This window comes from Hyla sarda, chromosome 9 (assembly GCF_029499605.1).
Source record: "Hyla sarda isolate aHylSar1 chromosome 9, aHylSar1.hap1, whole genome shotgun sequence".
NCBI classification, from domain to species: domain Eukaryota; kingdom Metazoa; phylum Chordata; class Amphibia; order Anura; family Hylidae; genus Hyla; species Hyla sarda.
This window is the reverse complement of record NC_079197.1, coordinates 137,211,234-137,226,275: the sequence shown is the minus strand read 5'-3', so window position 1 is coordinate 137,226,275 and position 15,042 is coordinate 137,211,234.

Here is a 15,042-nt window from a genome sequence, read left to right as displayed (position 1 = left end):
ACTGGGCAGATCTTCTACCATGGGCCGAATTCTCATACAACTTCAGAGTCTCAGAATCTTCTGCTAAGTCCCCATTTTTCGTGGTGTACGGCCGTCACCCTCTTCCCCCCCTCCCTACTCCCTTGCCCTCTGGTTTGCCCGCTGTGGATGAAGTGACTCGTGATCTTTCCACCATATGGAAAGAGACCCAAAATTCTCTTTTACAGGCTTCATCCCGCATGAAAAGGTTTGCCGATAAGAAAAGAAGAACTCCCCCCATTTTTGCTCCCGGAGACAAGGTATGGCTCTCTGCTAAATATGTCCGCTTTCGTGTCCCCAGTTACAAACTGGGACCACGCTATCTTGGTCCTTTCAAAGTCTTGTGCCAGATTAATCCTGTCTCTTACAAACTCCTTCTTCCTCCTTCTCTTCGTATTCCCAATGCCTTCCATGTCTCTCTCCTTAAACCACTCATCATTAACCGCTTCTCTCCCAAACTTGTTTCTCCCACTCCTGTTTCCGGTTCTTCTGACGTCTTCTCCGTGAAGGAGATTCTGGCCTCCAAGACGGTCAGAGGAAAAAAAAATTTCTTGGTGGATTGGGAAGGCTGTGGTCCAGAAGAGAGATCCTGGGAACCTGAGGACAACATCCTAGACAAAAGTCTTGTCCTCAGGTTCTCAGGCTCCAAGAAGAGGGGGAGACCCAAGGGGGGGGTTGTGTTACGCCGAGCGCTCCGGGTCCCCGCTCCTCCCCGGAGCGCTCGCAACATCCTCGCAATTGCAGCGCCCCGGTCAGACCTGCTGACCGGGTGCGCTGCGATACCTCTCCCAGCCGGGATGCGATTCGCGATGCGGGAGGCGCCCGCTCGCGATGCGCATCCCGGCTCCCGTACCTGACTCGCTCTCCGTCGGTCTTGTCCCGGCGCGCGCGGCCCCACTCCTTAGGGCGCGCGCGCGCCGGGTCTCTGCAATTTAAAGGGCCACTGCGCCACTGATTGGCGCAGTTGGCTTAATTAGTGTGTTCACCTGTGCACTCCCTATTTATACCTCACTTCCCCTGCACTCCCTCGCCGGATCTTGTTGCCATTGTGCCAGTGAAAGCGTTTCCTTGTGTGTTCCTAGCCTGTGTTCCAGACCTCCTGCCGTTGCCCCTGACTACGATCCTTGCTGCCTGCCCCGACCTTCTGCTACGTCCGACCTTGCTCTTGTCTACTCCCTTGTACCGCGCCTATCTTCAGCAGTCAGAGAGGTTGAGCCGTTGCTGGTGGATACGACCTGGTTGCTACCGCCGCTGCAAAACCATCCCGCTTTGCGGCGGGCTCTGGTGAATACCAGTAGCAACTTAGAACCGGTCCACCAGCCCCAATCCCTCTCTGGCACAGAGGATCCACCTCCTGCCAGCCGAGCGTGACATGGGACTTGTTGTATTGAGATTTAGCAGGCCACTGTGCTACTAATTGTATACTTGAGTTGAGTAGTAGTCACTAGAATTGTAGATAGAGCTTGATAACACGTTTTGAAGTGGCTGCAGGTTCTTTATGCTTTGGCCTAGATGAGATGAATTTAGTAGTTGCAGAGATTGTGCAGAAATTGATATTGCTGTAGTGTACAGGATGAAGAGCAGGAACCAAGACAAGAGAGTGAATTTAGCGACTACAGCCCCTTATATACTAGGGAGGCTGGCTTCCCATTGGCTACAAAGCCTGAAGGTCCTGTACCCAGGGAATTCTGGGCACATCACATGACAATAGACCACATGACCCAGGAAGGTCCTATACATTTGTATGAAAAGTGGTGGATAAAATCCAGGAAAACAGGAATTACCATACGGCGCTTTTACTCCTTGGACAGATGCAGGCAACAGTCCATATGACAGGTTAGTTCTTTATTGTCGCACAATAAAGAACTAACCTGTCATATGGACTGTTGCCTGCATCTGTCCAAGGAGTAAAAGCGCCGTATGGTAATTCCTGTTTTCCTGGATTTTATCCACCACTTTTCATTGCCCATCCAGCGACCGAGAGGAACCTGGAAAGGAAACCGTGGCTGCTGACCTCCATTTCTTCCTGCAAGTCTATATGCCTGCTGAGGTGTTGTGCTCTTAGCACAACACGATGTGGTAAGCCTTCAATTTTTGTGCACATTGAAGCCACTCTGCTATACCGTCCACACTAGGAGCGCACCTTGTTGTTTTTTGTCTTTTTCACTATACATTTGTATAACCTTTATACATACTGAACAATATACATATATTATGTGCATATTTATATGAAGCAGTAACTGATGAGTAAGGGGGGGAAGCCCTGCAGGAGAGCCCTATAGACTTCAGGGACTCTTCCTGAAGGGACTTAAAGGGGTACTCCGCCCCTAGACATCATATCCCCTATCCAAAGGATAGGGGATAAGATGTCAGATCGCCGGGGTCCCGCTGCTGGGGACCCCCGGGATTGCCGCTGCGGCTCCCCGGCTGCAGCTCCCCGCTCTGTGCATAATGATGGGTGATACAGGGGATGGAGCAGCGTGATGTCATGGCTCCACCCCTTGTGACATCACAGCCCGCCCCCTTAATGCTAGTCTATGGCAGGGGCGTGACGACCGCCACACCCCCTCCCATAGACTTGTATTGAGGGGGTGGGCCGTGACATCACGAGCCTCCGGCACTCTAAACTAGTGATGAGCGGCATTGCCCATATTCGAATGCACGATATTTCGTGAATATATAGACGAATATTCATCCTATTTTCGCGAATTTCACATATTCGTTATATTCGCATAATCGCATATTTGAGGAAGACACCAGTGAGGGGGTGGGCAACTTTACTAATGGTTGCTAGGGATGTTGTTGATAACCTCTGACAAGTGTATTTGCATCATTCTAATTAGCCCACAAGTGAAAAGAAGGAATATGCGAATATGCGGGAAAAAAACGAATATTTGCAATTTTTAATATATAGCGAATATATTTGCAATATTCGCGAATTTGCGATATTCGCAATAAAAATTCGAAATGCGAATATTCGCGCCCAACACTAGTCTAAACGAACGCTGGGTGCAGCAGGATAGGATAGGGAATAAGATGTCTAGGGGCGGAGTACCCCTTTAACTTTGGCCATTTTGACTTTGTTCATTGGTTTGATCCCCTGTGGACTGTGTTTGGCCACTATACTTCTCTGTTCTGACCCAGGATTGTTTTACTCCTTTTTTTGTTCCATCTTCTTGTGCTACTTTTGACCAATCACTTGGTCCATTATGTTATCCTGCCATCCATAGAGAATAAGTTACTGTAGAACCTACCGTATTTTTCGCCATATAAGACGCACCCAATTTTAAAGAAGGAAAATCTAGAAGAAAAAGATTCTGAACCAAATATAATGTAAAGTAAAGGACAGTGATCTTTAACCTGCGGACCTCCAGATGGGAGCAGTGGCGTTGCGACCCGGGTGCGGGGGGTGCGGCCCGCACCGGGTGACACCAACCTAATGGGGTGACACCAAGACGCTCCGTAGCCGCACCCCCCAAGCTACACAGACACCACCTCCCCCATCTGTGCCCGACCGGCCTCCCATCCGTCAGCACAACCCCCCCCCCCCCGCGCTGTGTGTGCCCGTCCATCAGCAACCCCCCTCTTTCTCCTGCACTGTGCGCCCGTCCATCATCACACCCCCCTCACCTTCACCAGCATTGTGCCCGGCCTCCGCTCCCACGTCTGCGCCGGCCTAACGTCACACCGTATGGCCGCGCAGGAGGACGTCAGTTACGTCACTCGCACGGCGCCCGGTGAGAAGGAGCGCTGCGCTGGATGGGTGAGTGTGTGTGTCTGTCTCTATCTATGTTTGTGTGTGAGACTCTGTGTGTGTATGAGACTCTGTGTGTGTGTGACTGTGTGACTCTGTGTGTGTGTGTGTGACTGTGTGCATGTGTGTGTGACTGTGTGTGTGTGTGTGTGTGTGTCTGTGAGTGTGTGTCTCTCTGACTGTGTGTGTGTGTGTTTGTGTGTGTGTCTCTCTGTGTTGTATGTGTTTTTTGTGTGTGTGTGTGTGTGTGTGGGGGGGGGGGGGGGTATAACCAGCAATCTATTGTGGGGAGACTTTGACCCATTGTGGGGAACCTGCAAGGGAACCTGCGGCCTAATGTGGGGAAACTACTACCAAGTGTGGGGAGTCTATGCTACCTTATGTGGGGAGTCTATGCTACCTTATGTGGGGAGTCTATGCTACCTTATGTGGGGAATCTGTGCTACCTAATGTGGGGAAATTGCTACCTAATGTGGGGTAACTGGTACCTACCTAATGTAGGGGAACTGGTACCAAATGTGGGGAATCTATGCTGCCTAATGTGGGGAATAGATGCTACCTAATGTGGGGAAACTGCGACCTACCTAATGTGGGGGAACTGCTGCCTACCTAATGCTCCCCCCCTGGCAGTAGCACCCTCATCATCCACCAGCAACACCCCCCCCCCCCCAGCAGCACCTCCATCAGCAGATCCTGATGGTGGATGATGGCGGTGCCGATGGATGATGGGGATGATACTGCCAGGGGGGATGGCCAGTAGCACCCTCATCATCCTCCAGCAACACCCCTCGAGTAGTAGCACCCCCATCATCCACTAGCAACACCACCAATACCCCCCTCCCGTCGTAATAGCATCAGCTAACGGATGTTGAGGGGTGTTACTGCAGTTGTGGTATTATATTCAGAGGGTGCACTGTATGGCAACGTTATATTCAGAGGGCGCAGTTTGTGGTAGTATTATATTCAGAGGGCGCAGTTTGTGGTAGTATTATATTCAGAGGGCGCAGTTTGTGGTAGTATTATTAGAGATGAGCGAACTTACAGTAAATTCGATTCGTCACAAACTTCTCGGCTCGGCAGTTGATGACTTTTCCTGCGTAAATTAGTTCAGCCTTCAGGTGCTCCCTTGGGCTGGAAAAGGTGGATACATTCCTAGGAAAGAGTCTCCTAGGACTATATTCAGGGGTACAGTATGTGGCAAATTTATATTCAGGGGTACAGTATGTGACAGATTTATATTCAGGGGTACAGTATGTGACAGATTTATATTCAGGGGTACAGTATGTGACAGATTTATATTCAGAGGTACAGTATGTGGCAGATTTATATTCAGAGGGTACAGTATGTGGCAGATTTATATTCAGAGGGTACAGTATGTGGCAGATTTATATTCAGAGGGCGCAGTTTGTGGTAGTATTATATTCAGTGGGTACAGTGTGTGGCAGTATTATATTCAGAGGGTACAGTATGTGGTAGTATTATATTCAGTGGTTACAGTGTGTGGCGGTATTATATTCAGGGGTACAGTATGTGGCAGATTTATATTCAGAGGGTACAGTATGTGTTGGTATTATATTCATAATGTACAGTGTGTGGTAGTATTATATTCAGAGGGTACAGTGTATGGAAGGTTTATAATCAAAGAGTATAGTGTATAGTAGTATTATATTTAGAAGATACAGTGTCTCTCAGGTTTATAATAATAATTGTTTTCATATAGAGGATGAGAATGCGCTGACATAGTGAGGAGACGTCTGGGCATCACATTCTGCAGAGAGAAGTTTTAGCTGGAACAAGTCCTGGCGGTATGTACCATCTGAATTAGATAAGGGAAGACTATAGAGAAGACATCACCTGTAATCACTGATATCATTGTGTATTCTCCTCACTATAGAAAAGACGTCACCTGTAGTCACTGATATCATTGTGTATTCTCCTCACTATAGAGAAGACGTCACCTGTAGTCACTGATATCATTGTGTATTCTCCTCACTATAGAGAAGACGTCACCTGTAGTGACTGATATCATTGTGTATTCTCCTCACTATAGAGAAGACGTCACCTGTAGTCACTGATGTCATTGTGTATTCTCCTCACTATAGAGAAGACGTCACCTGTAGTCACTGATACCATTGTACATTCTCCTCTCTACATCAGAGCTGTAGTCACTTGTCAGTTCTACAGTTAGGTCAGTGAAACTACAACTCCCAGCATAACCTCACCACTGCTCAAAGGGGTACTCTACTGGAAAACATTTTTTTTAATCAGCTGGTGCTACAAAGTTAAACAGATTTGTAAATTACTTCTATTTAAAAATCTTAATCCTTCCAGTACTTATTAGCTGCTGTATAAGCGATTCACAGTAAGTTATTTTCCTTTTTAATTTATTTTCTGTCTGACCACAGTGCTCTGTGCTGACACCTCTGTCCATGTCAAGAACTGTCCATAGTAGGAGCAAATCCCCATAGCAAACCTATCCTGCTCTGGACAGTTCCTGACATGGACAGAGGTGTCAGCAAATAGCACTGTGGTCAGACTGGAAAGAACTACACAACTTCCTGTGGAGCATACACCAGCTTATAAGTACTGTAAGTATTAAGATTTTAAATAGAAGTAATTTAAAAATCTGTTTAACTTTCTGGCACCAGTTGATATAAAAGTAAATGTTTTCCAGTGGAGTACCCCTTTAAGTAATTCTGGGAGCTGTATATTTCAATGGTGAAAACTTCTTTAACACTTTCCCATTCCGTGGCAACTGGTATATCTGATTATTATACTGGAATTTCTCACAATGCACTACAACAGTGGTGTCTGTCACAACAGGCTAAAAACTTACTGAGGGGGGGGGGGGGGTAGGTATGGGGGTGACACCATTTTCTACCGCACCGGGTGACACCAACCCTAGCAACGCCACTGGATGGGAGGTAATACTCACGTGTCCCCCGCGCTCCGGACCCGTCACCGCTCGTCACCACTGCCCTGGATGTTGCCCTCCATCGCTGTCACCGAGTCCCTGGGGTGTCCCCGTCACTCCAGAACATCTCTGCTGCCTCTCCGCTCCTATTGCCGTGCGCGACGACGTGATTACGACGAAGGAGAGCGCCGGCCATGCAGGGGATTCCGGCTCGGAGCAGTCATTCGCCGATCGGACACCGAGGAGGCAGGTAAGGTCGCTCCCGGTGTCCTGTAAGCTGTTCGGTATTTCACCGCGGCGGTCCCAAACAGCCCGACTGAGCAGCCAGGTTAGTGTCACTTTCGCTTCAAACGCGGCGGTCAGCTTTGATCGCCGTGTCTTAAGGGTTAATACAGGACATCACCGCGATCGGTGATGTCCTGTATTAGCTGCGGGTCCCGGCCGTTGATGGCCGCAGGGACCGCCGCGATAGGACAGGGTTTTAATGTGTATTTGCCGTATAAGACACACCAACTTTTCCCCCCCAGTTTTGGGGAAAAAAAAGTGCATCTTATACGGCGAAAAATACGGTACTTTTACTTCAGTCAGCAGAGTACCAAAACGTAAAGCAATGGTTGAAATATGTTTAACCAAAACCAAGTAGTGTACAGACATGACATATTTCAAATAATAATAAAAATAATAATCCGCATAACATGCTTTGTGTGGCTCTAGATGCAACTCACGGGCATTTAGCTGTTTTCTATGGGGCATTTTTCGCATGCAGTTTTAATGCATTATTAAACGCCTCACTATACGCTACGTGTACTAGCATCTTAAAAAGGAGATCTAAATCTTCGAAACCTTTTCGAGTGGCACTTTCTCTGAGCCTAATGTGTTTTTTAGGATACAGAAGAGACCTCATAGACAATGCAGATAGAACATAAGCTTTTGCTACAGCTTTAATTGTGCCCAGAAAAATAATTCTAGGAGCGGGATATGAATAAATTCTCATCTGTAGGAGATCATCCTCATCAAAACACAGCGGGAAATGAAATAGAATATGTTGGACTTGTGGTGAACCAGGAGAGTAACGGTGACTGGGGTGTTGCAGTGGTAGTGTAGGGTCTGGTGGCATAAACCCTTGAATGTCGTGACGCCAGGGTGCGGTTTCCTCAATAGTAATGTTCCTACCGCCAACCGTCCCACAAACGGCAGGGAAAAATAAAGGACTGTCCACAGCAGATTTTATGAAGTAAACTGAAGAAACTTTACTCGCAGATTTTATGCAACGGTATTGAACATAACAGTCTTTTCAAGAGTGAACTGGGATACAGGTTCCTCACAGGTTTGCTGGGACTTGGAAGGAATGAGCTTTTGATGCTAGCCACTGTGCTACTATTTTAGAATATTTGAGCTGATAGTAGTCACACAGGATTCAGTAGTTTGAGCTTTGGTAACTCACGTTTTGTGGCTGCAGGATGTCAGGCTTCAGGCCTAGCTTGAATTGATGCTGAGATGTTGTGCTTGCTTGATAATCCGGAACTAAGAGAGTTGCTTACTTTGTAGCTAGGAAATAAGAGAGTGAATTTAGTGGCTACAGCCCCTTATATATCAAGAGGGCTGGACAAAAGCTCATTGGTTGGCGAACCTGTAAGTCCTGACCCAGTGAACTCTGGGTACATCACATGACCTCCAAAGGTCCTTAAGCATTTTATACATTACAACTGTGTATCACGTGACCACTAAGGTCCTATTCATATATTTCCTATACATTGAATCAATATGTCCTTTTAGGGGCTGTATACTAAAGAGAAATCCAAAAAAGAAATGCATTTCCTGTGATGACCTGACCACAGTGCTCTCTGCTGACCTCTGCTGTCCATTTTAGGAACAGAAGAAAATTCCCATAGCAAACAAATGCTTCTCTGGACACTTCCTAAAATGGACAGCAGAGGTCAGCAGAGAGCACTGTGGTCAGGACATCACAGGAAATGCATTTCTTTTAGGATTTCTCTTTAGTATACAGCCCCTAAAAAGTACTGGAAGGATTAAGATTTTCTAATAGAAGTGATTTACAAATCTGTTTAACTTTCTGGCACCAGTTGAGTAAAAAAAAAAAACAATCGGTAGTACCCCTTTAAGACAACTAGGGGTCAGCCCTACAGGAGAGCCCTATAGACATGGAGGGACTCTAGCTGCGGGGACCTTAGACAAGGGACAGGACCAGGTCCTGTACCGGGAAATCACAGACTTTTTGACACTGGTTAGGCAGGGAAAAAGTGAGAGAAATTAATTTAGGCATATGTTTCAATAGTGTTTTACGATTTACTAAATTGATGATAAAATTGGGCCAACTTTATTAAAATGATACATATGAAATTATGTTAGGCCCCTTTTTTCTCCTCCCTATACCATTTTAACGCTGACTTACATTTCCACAGATCCAATTAGTGGGTGGCCCTAAATATTCTGCCACATGACGCCTCAAAGTTCAAATGATTTAGCTGTCATATATATAAAGGGATTTTATGTGGGAGCGTCATTTATGCTCAGCCTCTAAATAGTATTTGGATCCAGCTGCCCATAAATGTATTTGGATCCAGCTGCCCATGTGCCCATAAGGGTGAGGGCACATGGGCAGCTGAAATACAAGAAACAAATGGGCACACAATTTTGCAGGCCAGATCGTGTAGCTATCTTGCATTAGCTGCTTGTGGTAGGTGCTTCCTGTGGACTCACCGTAACATTAGGAAACAACAGCACATTCTAAACTGAACATTGTTTATAGTGAATAGAGCTCCCTATGCTGTTGTGGTACTTTCGCAAAGTTCAGAGGCCAAATCTATCCTGGGGAGAGTAGTTGAGAGTGTTGTTTTATCAGTATATTAGTACCGTATTTTTCGCCGTATAAGACGCAATTTTTCTTCCACAAAACTGGGGGGAAAAAGTTGGTGCGTCTTATACGGCAAATACACATTAAAACCCTGTCCTATTGCGGCGGTCCCTGCGGCCATCAACGGCCGGGACCCGCGGCTAATACAGGACATCACCGATCGCGGTGATGCCCTGTATTAACCCTTCAGACGCGGCGATCAAAGCTGACCACCACATCTGAAGCAAAAGTGAAACTAACCCAGCTGCTCAGTCGGGCTGTTCGGGACCGCCGCGGTGAAATCACGGCATCCCGAACAGCTTACAGGACCTTACCTGCCTCCTCGGTGTCCGATCGGCGAATGACTGTTCCGTGCCGGGATCCCCTGCATGGCCGGCGCTCTCCTTCGTCGTCATCACGTCGTCGCGCATGCCGTCCCGTCATCCAATAGGAGCGGTGTGCGTAGCGACGTGATGGCGGCGACAGAGAGCAAGGATACCGGGCAGCAGAGATGTTCCGGAGCGATGGGGACACCCTGGGGACGCGGCGACAGCGATGGAGGGCGACATCCAGTGCAGCTGTGATGGGTCCGAAGCGGCTGGGACACGTGAGTATAACCTCCAATACCAGTGGTCTTCAACCTGCAGACCTCCAGATGTTGCAAAACTACAACTCCCGGCATGCCCGGACAGCCGTTGGCTGTCCGGGCATGCCGGGAGTTGTAGTTTTGCAACATCTGGAGGTCCGCAGGTTGAAGATCACTGTCCTATACTTTACATTGTATTTGGTTCAGAATCTTTTTTTTCTAGATTTCCCTCCTTTAAAATTGGGTGCGTCTTATATGCCGGAGCGTCTTATATGGCGAAAAATACGGTATATATACTTGTTTATTCCTTTATTATCAGCTCCAGTATCTGACAACATGCAAACCACTGACACCTAACACAGCTTGTACAATACCTAAAATTTGTCATTATCCCTCTAATCTCTTTAGATTAGGAGATCCTATGGGCCAGACTCTCTTCATAGGCATAGCCTGGATGCCCCGGGCCCTGGTGCAACATTTTTAGCCCATCCTCTCACCTGTCAATGATGTCACTACATAGAGATTGCTCCGTTTACTCCGGTTACACAATCAGACAATTAGAGTAAATCATGGCTTCTCAGTCTTATAATTCTGCTTCTTTGCGTTGTCATGTGAATTATGGGCCCCACAAGATGTCAGGGCCAGGTGTCATGTGACCTCTCTATCGGCACAGCTGCATGGCTGGCTGCCTTTCCTTCTGTATCCCGTCGCTGCCGATAATCGTGTCTATAATTAATTCTACATATTAGAAAGGATAATGAGGACGGTGATTATCATAGAGATAATTGATCCCAGGTTTTACTCTGAGCAAATGTAAATGATGACTTGTGTCTTGTGTGATTTGGCTTGAGTTATATAATGTGACTTGAAAGGATGCTGTTGTTTCAAGCAACTTCCCTCCGTTTTATAAGCTATGTGTTTCCTACCAATTTACTGTCCACTTTGTGTTGTTAGGGGAAATCTGTCTCTAACAGCAGAGAGACCAGGATGGAACATAAGGAGGTGGGCGGGGCTTAGATACTGTTATGTGCAGGAAAGTATCTGGGCTGTGTACCTGCAATCTGTGAGTCTGTCTGTCTCCAATCAGTGGCGTTGCTAGGGTTGGTGTCACCCGGTGCGGTAGAAAATGGTGTCACCCCCATACCTCCCTCCCCCCAGTAAGTTTTTATCCTGTTGTGACAGACACCACTGTTGTAGCGCATTGTGAGAAATTCCAGTATAATAATCAGATATACCAGTTGCCACAGAATAGGAAAGTGTTAAAGAAGTTTTCACCATTGAAATATACAGCTCCCAGAATTACTTAAAGGGGTACTCCACTGGAAAACATTTACTTTTATATCAACTGGTGCCAGAAAGTTAAGCAGATTTTTTAATTACTTCTATTTAAAATCTTAATACTTACAGTACTTATAAGCTGGTGTATGCTCCACAGGAAGTTGTGTAGTTCTTTCCAGTCTGACCACAGTGCTATTTGCTGACACCTCTGTCCATGTCAGGAACTGTCCAGAGCAGGATAGGTTTGCTATGGGGATTTGCTCCTACTATGGACAGTTCTTGACATGGACAGAGGTGTCAGCACAGAGCACTGTGGTCAGACAGAAAATAAATTAAAAAAGAAAATAACTTCCTGTGAATCGCTTATACAGCAGCTAATAAGTACTGGAAGGATTAAGATTTTTAAATAGAAGTAATTTACAAATCTGTTTAACTTTGTAGCACCAGCTGATTAAAACATTTTTTTTCCAGTAGAGTACCCCTATATGCAGTGGTGAGGTTATGCTGGGAGTTGTAGTTTCACTGACCTAACTGTAGAACGGACAAGTGACTACAGCTCTTATAGGACATAGAGAGGAGAATTGATACATTGATATCAGTGACTACAGGTGACGTCTTCTCTATAGTCTTTCCTTAGCTAATTCAGATGGTACATACCGCCAGGACATGTTCCAGCTAAAACTTCTCTCTGCAGAATGTGACGCCCAGACGTCTCCTCACTATGTCAGCGCATTCTCATCCTCTATATGAAAACAATTATTATTATAAACCTGACAGACACTGTATCCTCTAAATATAATACTACTATACACTATACTCTTTGATTATAAACCTTCCATACACCTTACCCACTGAATATAAAGCTACCACACACTGTACATTCTGAATATTATACCAACACATACTGTACACTCTGAATATAAATCTGCCACATACTGTACCCCTGAATATAATACTATCACATACTGTACCCTCTGAATATAAATCTGCCACATACTGTACCCCTGAATATAATACTATCACATACTGTACACTCTGAATATAAATCTGCCACATACTGTACCCCTGCATATAATACCGCCATACACTGTACCCTCTGAATATAATACTACCACACACTGTACATTCTGAATATAATACCAACACATACTGTACCCTCTGAATATAAATCTGCCACATACTGTACCCCTGAATATAATACTATCACATACTGTACACTCTGAATATAAATCTGCCACATACTGTACCCCTGCATATAATACCGCCATACACTGTACCCTCTGAATATAATACTACCACACACTGTACATTCTGAATATAATACCAACACATACTGTACCCTCTGAATATAAATCTGCCACATACTGTACCCCAGAATATAATACCGCCACACACTATACCCTCTGAATATAATACTACCACAAACTGCGCCTTCTGAATATAATACTACCACAAACTGCGCCCTCTGAAAATAAATCTGCCACATACTGTACCCTCTGTATATAAATCTGCCACATACTGTACCCTCTGTATATAAATCTGCCACATACTGTACCCCTGAATATAAATCTGCCACATACTGTACCCTCTGAATATAATACTACCACCCACTGCACCCTCTGAATATAATACTTAGAGATGAGCAAACTACAGTAAATTCAACTCGTCACAAACTTCTCTGCTCGGCAGTTGATGACTTTTCCTGCATAAATTAGTTCAGCTTTCAGGTGCTCCCGTGGGCTGGAAAAGGTGGATACAGACCTAGGAGACTCTTTCCTAGGACTGTATCCACCTTTTTCAGCCCACCGGAGCACCTGAAGGCTGAACTAATTTACGCAGGATAAGTCATCAACTGCCGAGCCGAGAAGTTCGTGACGAATCGAATTTACTGTAAGTTCGCTCATCTCTAATAATAGTTACTACCACAAACTGCGCCCTCTGAATATAATACTACCACAAACTGCGCCCTCTGAATATAACGTTGCCATACAGTGCACCCTCTGAATATAATACTACCACCCACTGCGCCCTCTGAATATAACGTTGCCATACAGTGCACCGTCTGAATATAATACCACAACCAAAGTAACACCCCTCAACATCCGTTAGCTGATGCTATTACCACGGGAGGGGGGTATTGGTGGTGTTGCTAGTGGATGATGGGGGTGCTACTACTGGGGAGGTGTTGCTGGAGGATGATGAGGGTGCTACTGCCAGGGGGGGGAGCATTAGGTAGGCAGCAGTGCCCCCACATTAGGTAGGTCGCAGTTTCCCCACATTAGGTAGCATCTATTCCCCACATTAGGCAGCATAGATTCCCCACATTTGGTACCAGTTCCCCCACATTAGGTAGGTACCAGTTACCCCACATTAGGTAGCAATTTCCCCACATTAGGTAGCACAGATTCCCCACATTAGGTAGCAATTTCCACACATTAGCTAGCACAGATTCCCCACATAAGGTAGCATAGACTCCCCACATTTGGTAGCACAGATTCCCCACATTAGGTAGCATAGACTCCCCACATTTGGTAGCACAGATTCCCCACATTAGGTAGCAATTTCCCCACATTAGCTAGCACAGATTCCCCACATAAGGTAGCATAGACTCCCCACATTTGGTAGCACAGATTCCCCACATTAGGTAGCATAGACTCCCCACATTTGGTAGCACAGATTCCCCACATTAGGTAGCATAGACTCCCCACATTTGGTAGTAGTTTCCCCACATTAGGCCGCAGGTCCCCTTGCAGGTTCCCCACAATGGGTCAGAGTTTCCCCACAATAGATCGCTGGTTATACCCCCCCCCCTCCCCCCCACACACACACAAAAAAAAAAACACATACAACACAGAGACAAACACACACACACACACACACACACAGTCAGAGAGACACACACTCACAGACAGACAGACACACACACAGAGTCACACAGTCACACACACACAGAGTCGCACAAACACACACACACAGAGTCACACACACACACTCAGAGAGTCACACAAACACACACAGTCACATACACACAGTCACACACAAGCATAGATAGAGACAGAGAGACAGACATACAAACTCACCCATCCAGCGCAGCGCTCCTTCTCACCGGGCGCCGTGCGAGTGACGTAACTCCTGTGTCCTCCTGCGCGGCCATGCGGTGTGACGTCAGGCCGGCGCAGACGTGGGAGCGGAGGACGGGCACAGTACTGGTGAAGGTGAGGGTGGGTGTGATGACGGTCGGGCGCACAGTGAAGGTGAAAGAGGGGGTTTGCTGACGGACGGGCGCACCGCACACACAGCGGGGGGGGGGGGGGGGGATGGGCGGTGCTGACGGATGCGAGGCCGGTCGGGCACAGGTTAGGGGGGTGTCTGTGTAGCTGGGGAGGGGGAGGGGAGGGGTGGGGTGCTGCGGAGCGTCTTGGTGTCACCCCATTGGGTTGGTGTCACCCGGTGCGGGCCGCACCCCCCGCACCCGGGTCGCAACGCCACTGTCTCCAATAGTGATGAGCAGCAGGGGTCATATAGGAATTCGCTATATTTCGTGAATACATTGACGATTATTGATCCTATATTCGCAAAATTTGCATATTCGCTATGTTCATTCACTTTTTTCCATGCGATAATTCACAAATTTGCGA